Source organism: Culex quinquefasciatus, chromosome 2 (assembly GCF_015732765.1).
Source record: "Culex quinquefasciatus strain JHB chromosome 2, VPISU_Cqui_1.0_pri_paternal, whole genome shotgun sequence".
Lineage (NCBI taxonomy): Eukaryota > Metazoa > Arthropoda > Insecta > Diptera > Culicidae > Culex > Culex quinquefasciatus.
Window position 1 is genome coordinate 203,649,296 of NC_051862.1, and position 7,360 is coordinate 203,656,655.

Genomic DNA, 7,360 nt, shown 5'->3' on the forward strand with positions numbered 1-7,360 from the left:
CAATCTGAAAAAATTAAAGCCTCATGCTATGGACAGCTTGAGAGATTTACACGAAATGATTGATACTTTGAAATCTAAGTTGGGTCCTTGGAACTTCACTAGTAAACTACTTTTCCAGAAAAAAAATCAAACTAAAAAAAGTGTATTACATTCTTCGCAATCTTATCTCGCCACTTTTTGGATCCTAAATTTTTCGTCATTTTTGAAAACATGTATTTTTACGGGTAAAATCCCATTAAAACTTAAATTCTGTTACGGCCAATCACGAAAAAAAGGATACACGGTAAAACAAATTTGGTGATTTTGAATTTCAATTTTGTCACTAAAAATTGCATTTTTTATTTATTATAATCAATGCTGATTTTTTCAAAAAATCAAAATATTGGTCGCAAAAAATTTTCAACTTCAATTTAATATAACGCTTTTTTTAAATGTTTGTGCTGACTAAAAATTTTTAAAAATATTGTTTTTGAAAAGTACTGAAAAATTTACGAATGTTGCATACATGTACAAAATCACAAAATTTTATGTTACAGAATATTTGTTAAATCCACTCAAAAGATGATTATTACTCACTCCTGAAAGTTTCACGAAGATATTTCATGAATAAACTAAGTAGGAGACGATTTTAGCTCAAAATTTTGCCATGCGCAAAGTGGGCTGTCAAACTTTGTTGGCGTTGTTCTCTAAACCCCGAGTTGATTTACTGGTGCCACGATATATCGAGATGGGAAAGACCAAATTGGCTGAAATTTGAGGTGGAGACTCTCAACATGTATCCCGTGTGCATAACGAAGCCCATTTTTTTATATTTGCTTTTTAAAAACATACAAAAATAAAAAAAACTGACGGTATTTTATATGAAAAACACAAAAATGTTTTTATCTTATTTAAAAATAAACTTTTTGAAAATCGGGCTTCGTCATGCACACGGAATCGGTTTAGCGAGTCTTCACCAAAATTTTGAGCCGATTGGGTCAAGACAGTGTTGAGATATCGTGGCACCCGTTTTTTGAAATTTCTAACTATAAATTGCTATATCTCGGCAATGATGCTACCAAATATCTTCAAATTTGTTTTGTTAGTAGGTGAAAATGTGTATTATATTGCCCTGAAAAAAAAAATTAAAAAAAGTTGAAGTGTGTTCTCATACTAACCTGTGACTTATTGGCTGGTATATATGTAACACCTTATCATTAAAAATCGGACATTCGAAAATGATGGGCTGTTTTAGTGAGACTTAGAAAACATCAATTTTCTGTTTGTAAATCTTTGCATGGCAATACAGTGAAACCTCTTTTTACGCGGTGCGTTACGTTTTTCCAATTTGTCGATTTCTCTGGAACGACGCAACATTTTCGCAATCTTTTAAAAGCAATTTGTAAGTTTTGTGCAGATCTACGATTGTGGACGAAGGAACAGCGCGCATGCCTTGCAGGAATATTCGTGTTGGGAGCGTCATTTTTTTCAGTGATACGTGTTAATTTTGTTGCCTGCTTCAGTCGATTGCCTTATAGAATTATTCGTGTTTCGAGCGAGCCTTTTTTGAGTTACTAGTGTTAAAAAAGCCCTTTCTATATCATCGGTGATCAGTAGGCATCAGTAGGCGTCGGGCATTAATCTTTCGAATTATGTGTAAAATTTTCACGGTGAAAAAACTCTATAAAATCGTTTATCGAAAGACACGCTGGTATTTTGGATCGTCGAGTTAATAGTGTTGCAAAATTTTCATTTATTATTAGATAACAACCGTGTGTGAGTGTTCTTGTGTGTTAACCAAAAAGACCGTCCCATAGCATCGTTGCTCGGAAGGCTCGCCGACGGGTCTTTTATGAAAGTCCACACCATAGCATCGTAGCTCGGGAGGCATCGAAAAGCAATTACCTTATTCTATTAAACCAAAAAACTAATCACGTGATGCTTGAATGAGGTGCTGTGGATTCAACGGTCTCAAGCGGAGTCAACTCTGCAACTTCAATTATCGGACTATCATTCCTCCTTTCGTTGAACTGCAGGCTTCTTGGGAAGGTGCAGGTATTGACTAACAAAGTCGAGGTTCAATAATTCTTAACTCGGTCAAAGATTTTTGCACATTCTGGAAATTTTTGAAAAGTTGGCATTGGCAGCATGTCCCCTAAAACATATACAAAAATAAAAAAATAAAAAGTGTTTTTGTAAATCAAATTTTAGTTACCAAAAGTGAAATTAAAAATCGACATTTTTTTTCACAGTGCATAATTTTTTTCAGTATAGAGTAACTCTCTACAAAATCGGCCAATTTCGACCATTATTATTTTTTGTATTTTTTTTATTTAGCTCAAACTTTGTGGGGGCCTTCCCTTTGTACAAATAAGCTATTTTTTCACACCAAATTGATCAGAAAATTCACTCAAAAGTTGCTGTTTTACCATTTTTGTATGGACAGCTGCCAAAATTGTATGGAGACTTGTATGGGTGAACCAATGCACAGTGAGTGGGCGAAATGGAACCCAAAATCGGACTTAATTGAACGCGGCTGATTCCCTGGTATGAAAAATAGTGTTTCTTATGTAAAAAAATCCGGGGAATCGATTGGTGATGGTTTCATCCACCGCACGAAACGGCAAAGGGTCCATTTTGCCCAAATACCCCATTTTTTAACATTTTTTTTGAAAATAGGTCTGTATTTAGAGCGGATGCTTAATGTGGCCATCCAAAATGCACTTAACTTATGTGAAAATGTCCCAGGAATCCAGTAAAAATAACGACTTGCTCCGCAAAAATCATCTATGGTCCATTTAACCCCAATTTCGCTATAAAAGCATTTTAGGCCGTTTTCAAATGTTAGGTCAGATTTTAAAAATCTGAAAATATTTTTATCGTAAAGATCAGACAATTTTACATAAGAATGACGATTTGCACTTGATTGTTTGATACATTTATGTTGATATAGAAATTTAACTAAATAAAAAGATTGAAGAATCAGTTTTGGGCCAATTTTCTCAAACGCAGAATAAACTGCCTGTTACATAATTTTTATTTTGATCAACATAAATGTGTTAAACTATCAAGTGCAAATCGTCATTCTTATGTAAAATTGTCTGATCTTTACGATAAAAATATTTTCAGATTTTTAAAATCTGACCTAACATTTGAAAATGGCCTAAAATGCTTTTATAGCTAAATTGGGGTTAATTGGACCATAGATGATTTTTGCGGAGCAAGTGGTTATTTTTACTGGATTCCTGGAACATTTTCACATAAGTAAAGTGCATTTTGGATGGCCGCATAAAGCTTTCGCTCTAAATACAGACCGATTTTCAAGAAAAAATGTGTAAAAAATGGGGAATTGGGGAAAAATGGACTCTTTGCCGTTTCGTGCGGTGGATGAAACCATCACCAATCGATTCCCCGGATTTTTTTTACATAAGAAACACTATTTTGCATACCAGGGAATCAGCCGCGTTCAATTAAGTCCGATTTTGGGTTCCATTTCGCCCACTGTGCAATGACACAAAATCGCTTATTTGGTTATAGGTAGGCTTAGTGATTTTTCACGCTCGAAAATTGCAAATTTCACGGGGACCTCAATTTCAAAACACCAAATTTCACGCAAATTTCGCGGAACTTGAAAAATGTTAAAATAACTCTGAAAATCCTATGTTTAAATCACAGAAACTACTTTTTATGCTTCATTGTGTATTATTATGTAAAACAAATCTTTACTAAATTTGAATGCGACAAAAATCTTCCAATTAAAAAAAAATCCTCCTGGTTATTGGATGGGCTCTATATATATTTTGAAACTAAATGTAGGGCACGCGTATTTTCATTTACTGAACTGCTCTTTTAATATTCGACTAGGGTAGAGGACCCAGAAATCGCACACTTTATAGTGGCAATCTAGGAAATTTGATGAGAATTTGATGACAATTTATGGTTTTTGGTTCTATTTGTTGTAGAACGTTGATAAACTATTTGATTTTAAGTTTCCACAAGGTTTTTATCATTTACATGTTCATTTTTGATAAAATTTTGCGTTTTAATAAAGTGCCCTGAAGAGCCTATTTTCGCCCCCCTAAATCCAATTTTCGCCCACCCTTGGAACCAGTTTTCGCCCACGACAAAAATCAAGAAATCAAATGATATTATGACACAAAGCTAAGCAAATATGGTCTCCTATTGATACACAACATGTTCCCGAAGCATAATTTCATTGATGTGCAGTGCACATTGTGCACATATTTTGTCGTGCATATTATAAATTGAGGTTCAAAAAATCCTATAACTAAAACCAAAACATGTTCTCACTCTCACTAAAAAAATATGACTGAATCAAAATTTGTGATAGAACTCATGTGTCCCTGTTCACCCAAGATAAGGGCACACAGTTACAATTAGCTCCATGTTGTTGTTGATTTTGTTAGGGGAGCTTTAAACCTATGGGTCATTTGCTCCCGAATTGACTCCATATAAAACATCGAGTACCTCTTAATAAAAATATTAAAGCACATGTGAAACTACTTCTACATCCTCTGCTTAAATTGTTCTCCTATTTACCAGTAAACTTTTACAACATTTGAACCAAAACCCCTTATGAATGAAAGTAATTAAAATGATTATTTAACCTTAAAAATAATCTAGAATGTTCCAAATATATATTCAAGCACATTTCGCTGCGATTAGAAAAGTTTTTATGATAAACGAAAACTGGTTCTAGATAAAATCTTAAAACACAATACTAGATTTCGCCCTGTTTGAAAATTGGATCGAATGTTTTTTCATGACCCCAGAAATCGCCCACTTTATTTTATTGAAATAACCTTTGGTAAACGTTTAAAACAGGTAAATCACTAGATTTTCATGAAATTCAGACATACAGTGAACTAATGAATTATTCATTCACATTATTTTCGGACAAAATGAGTTGTTTTTCCTCATTAAAATTATTACCCACTGTAGTCTAAATGGACAAAAATATGGCGGCTGCAGTAAGGCTTTTTTTGAAAAGCTTATAAAAACTTAATAAACAATAGAAATTCATAAGGAAAGTTTCAATTAGTACTAGAAATGAATGAATATGTAAAACTGCATAATAAATTCAACCAAAAAACGGTTTGAGTTTGCTAAATACAGATTAAATCCAGTAGGTGGGCGAAAACTGGAGCAGGGCGAAAACTGGGTCCTCTACCCTAACAAAGCTCAAATTTTTTCGCTAATTTGCTTCTGTTATATCATTTTACATTTTATTGAATTTCATATTAAAGCTAGATTTGTCCAGTCAAAATGAGTAAGATAAATTGAATTTTCTGCGTCATTTAGCCCATTAAACATATTTTTAAGGGGTTTTAGCTCATTTGTCAAAAACTAAATTTATAAACATTTTGTAAAAATAATATAATTTTTAACAAAATCGAAATTTTTATTCTAAATGAGATCGTTAAAATTTTACAGGCCCAAAACAAATTTATTATATTTAAAAAAAATGTTTCCAAAGATAAAAAAATACTCTTAATTTTATTTTGAATAAAACAAAGCTTGATTCTTTTAATTTCTTTCAAAACTATACCTTTCAAATAAAATAGCACTAAAATTTTTAATACAGCGAATGATAAATATATAATCAAGCTTTTTAATTTCTTTTCTTTTTGGATGAAATATTTTTTAAGTTGTTAGGCTGGTACAAATTTTATTAAAAGTTTTTGTCTCCCCCCCTTCTCCCCCTCCCTTCGAAGTTGGCCCGAAAAATCAGGGGACAAAAAAAAAATTTTATCGAAGAACTTAAAAATTTCAATGGATCAGCTGAAATAAATTTTAAATTCATTCCTCTGCGTTTTTCATTACACTTTTAGAATGTTTGGAATCATTTTAAGAATGTTTGGGTTGATTTGAAAATCTTTCGAATTTTTGAAAATTTTCGATGTTTGTTATCGCAGAATGATTTTTTTTTGCTAAAATTTTTGTTTTCGTCAAATCTTACATTTTTGAAAACTATAATGATTGCAAAACTACTGAACTAGTGTAAAATGCATTTTAAAATACTTTTTCGATACAAATGTTGAAACTATGGCTTGTTATTTCAATATTTATATTTTTTATTTTTTTTGCCCATATTTGCATTCAATGATTCGAGAAAATTGATAAATTTCACAAATTTCACGCCGTCCACAAAACCAGGGTTTTCACTCGCTTAATTCTACAGTAATTCATAACATTATTTTTATTCCTTTTTAAGTTTGATAAGTTATTTCATGAAAAATCGTTACATTTTCACACAAACATAAAATTTCACGGGATTTCGCGGAAAAAGCCAAATTTCGCGGATTTCACGCTGTCCGCGAAATCGTGAAATTTCACTAACCCTAGTTATAGGGAAGGCCCCCAGTCAAATTGAAAAATACAAATAAAGTCCTTATCCACAACGTTGCCGAAGGCACCGAATCGTTCAAAAGATACTGATTTTGGAATTTTCACATATCATTTTTGTATGAAAAACATTATGGACAAACTAATGATGCATAATGGCTTCTTTGCGTATACCGCAGGCACCAAAAAAAGTTTCAGACGGATTAAAATATACAAAAATTAAAATTAAAGAAAAAGACCGATTTCGTAGAGGGTTGTTTTTCTGGTTTTTTCAGCACTCGTCGTATTTTCCAGACGTTGGATAAATGTGTTTGCTGGAGAAGCATGGTTTTTCAAGTTCTATTGAAACACGACTTGTTTACAAAATTAAATTTATAACTTAAAAAGTTCATTTAATCTTATACTACACCAAAATCTCAATATTTGTAGATTCTATCAAGTAAGTGAGGGGGAAAACATTTCAAATCTTCAGTTCAATCTTTAGAAATTAGTTCAATGGAGATGTTATTTCCATACACATAATCTGATCATGAAAACGACCAAAATGACCCAATAACATGCAATCAATTAGAAAAAAAAATATTTCCCTCCACGCGACCAGCAAACCTGACCACCTCAACGACACGCCATGCCACGTTTTCGCCGCCGAGCCGAGCCCATCAATTTCCCGCTCCAACACCCCGAGCCAGAACTCAGCTGATTCACACCCCGCCTAACAATCATCGATCAATACAACGCCAAAAGCACCTTTGCAATGATGAGAACGCTCAACGCGTTCGGCGCTTCGACTCTGCTGTGACGATTGTGATACACTTGCTTCCGGTGTCGCCACATCTAAAGGCCGATTCGAAGATAGTTTGAGGGACGATTCTCAGGTGAATGCAACGAAAAAGAACAACGCAAACTTTTTTTTTTCCTTTGTTTTCCAGAGGTTTTATTTTTACGTCTTCTCTTTAAAAGATAAACAAATAAAAAACGAAAAATAGAATAATAATTAGATAAAGGAGTTTCCATT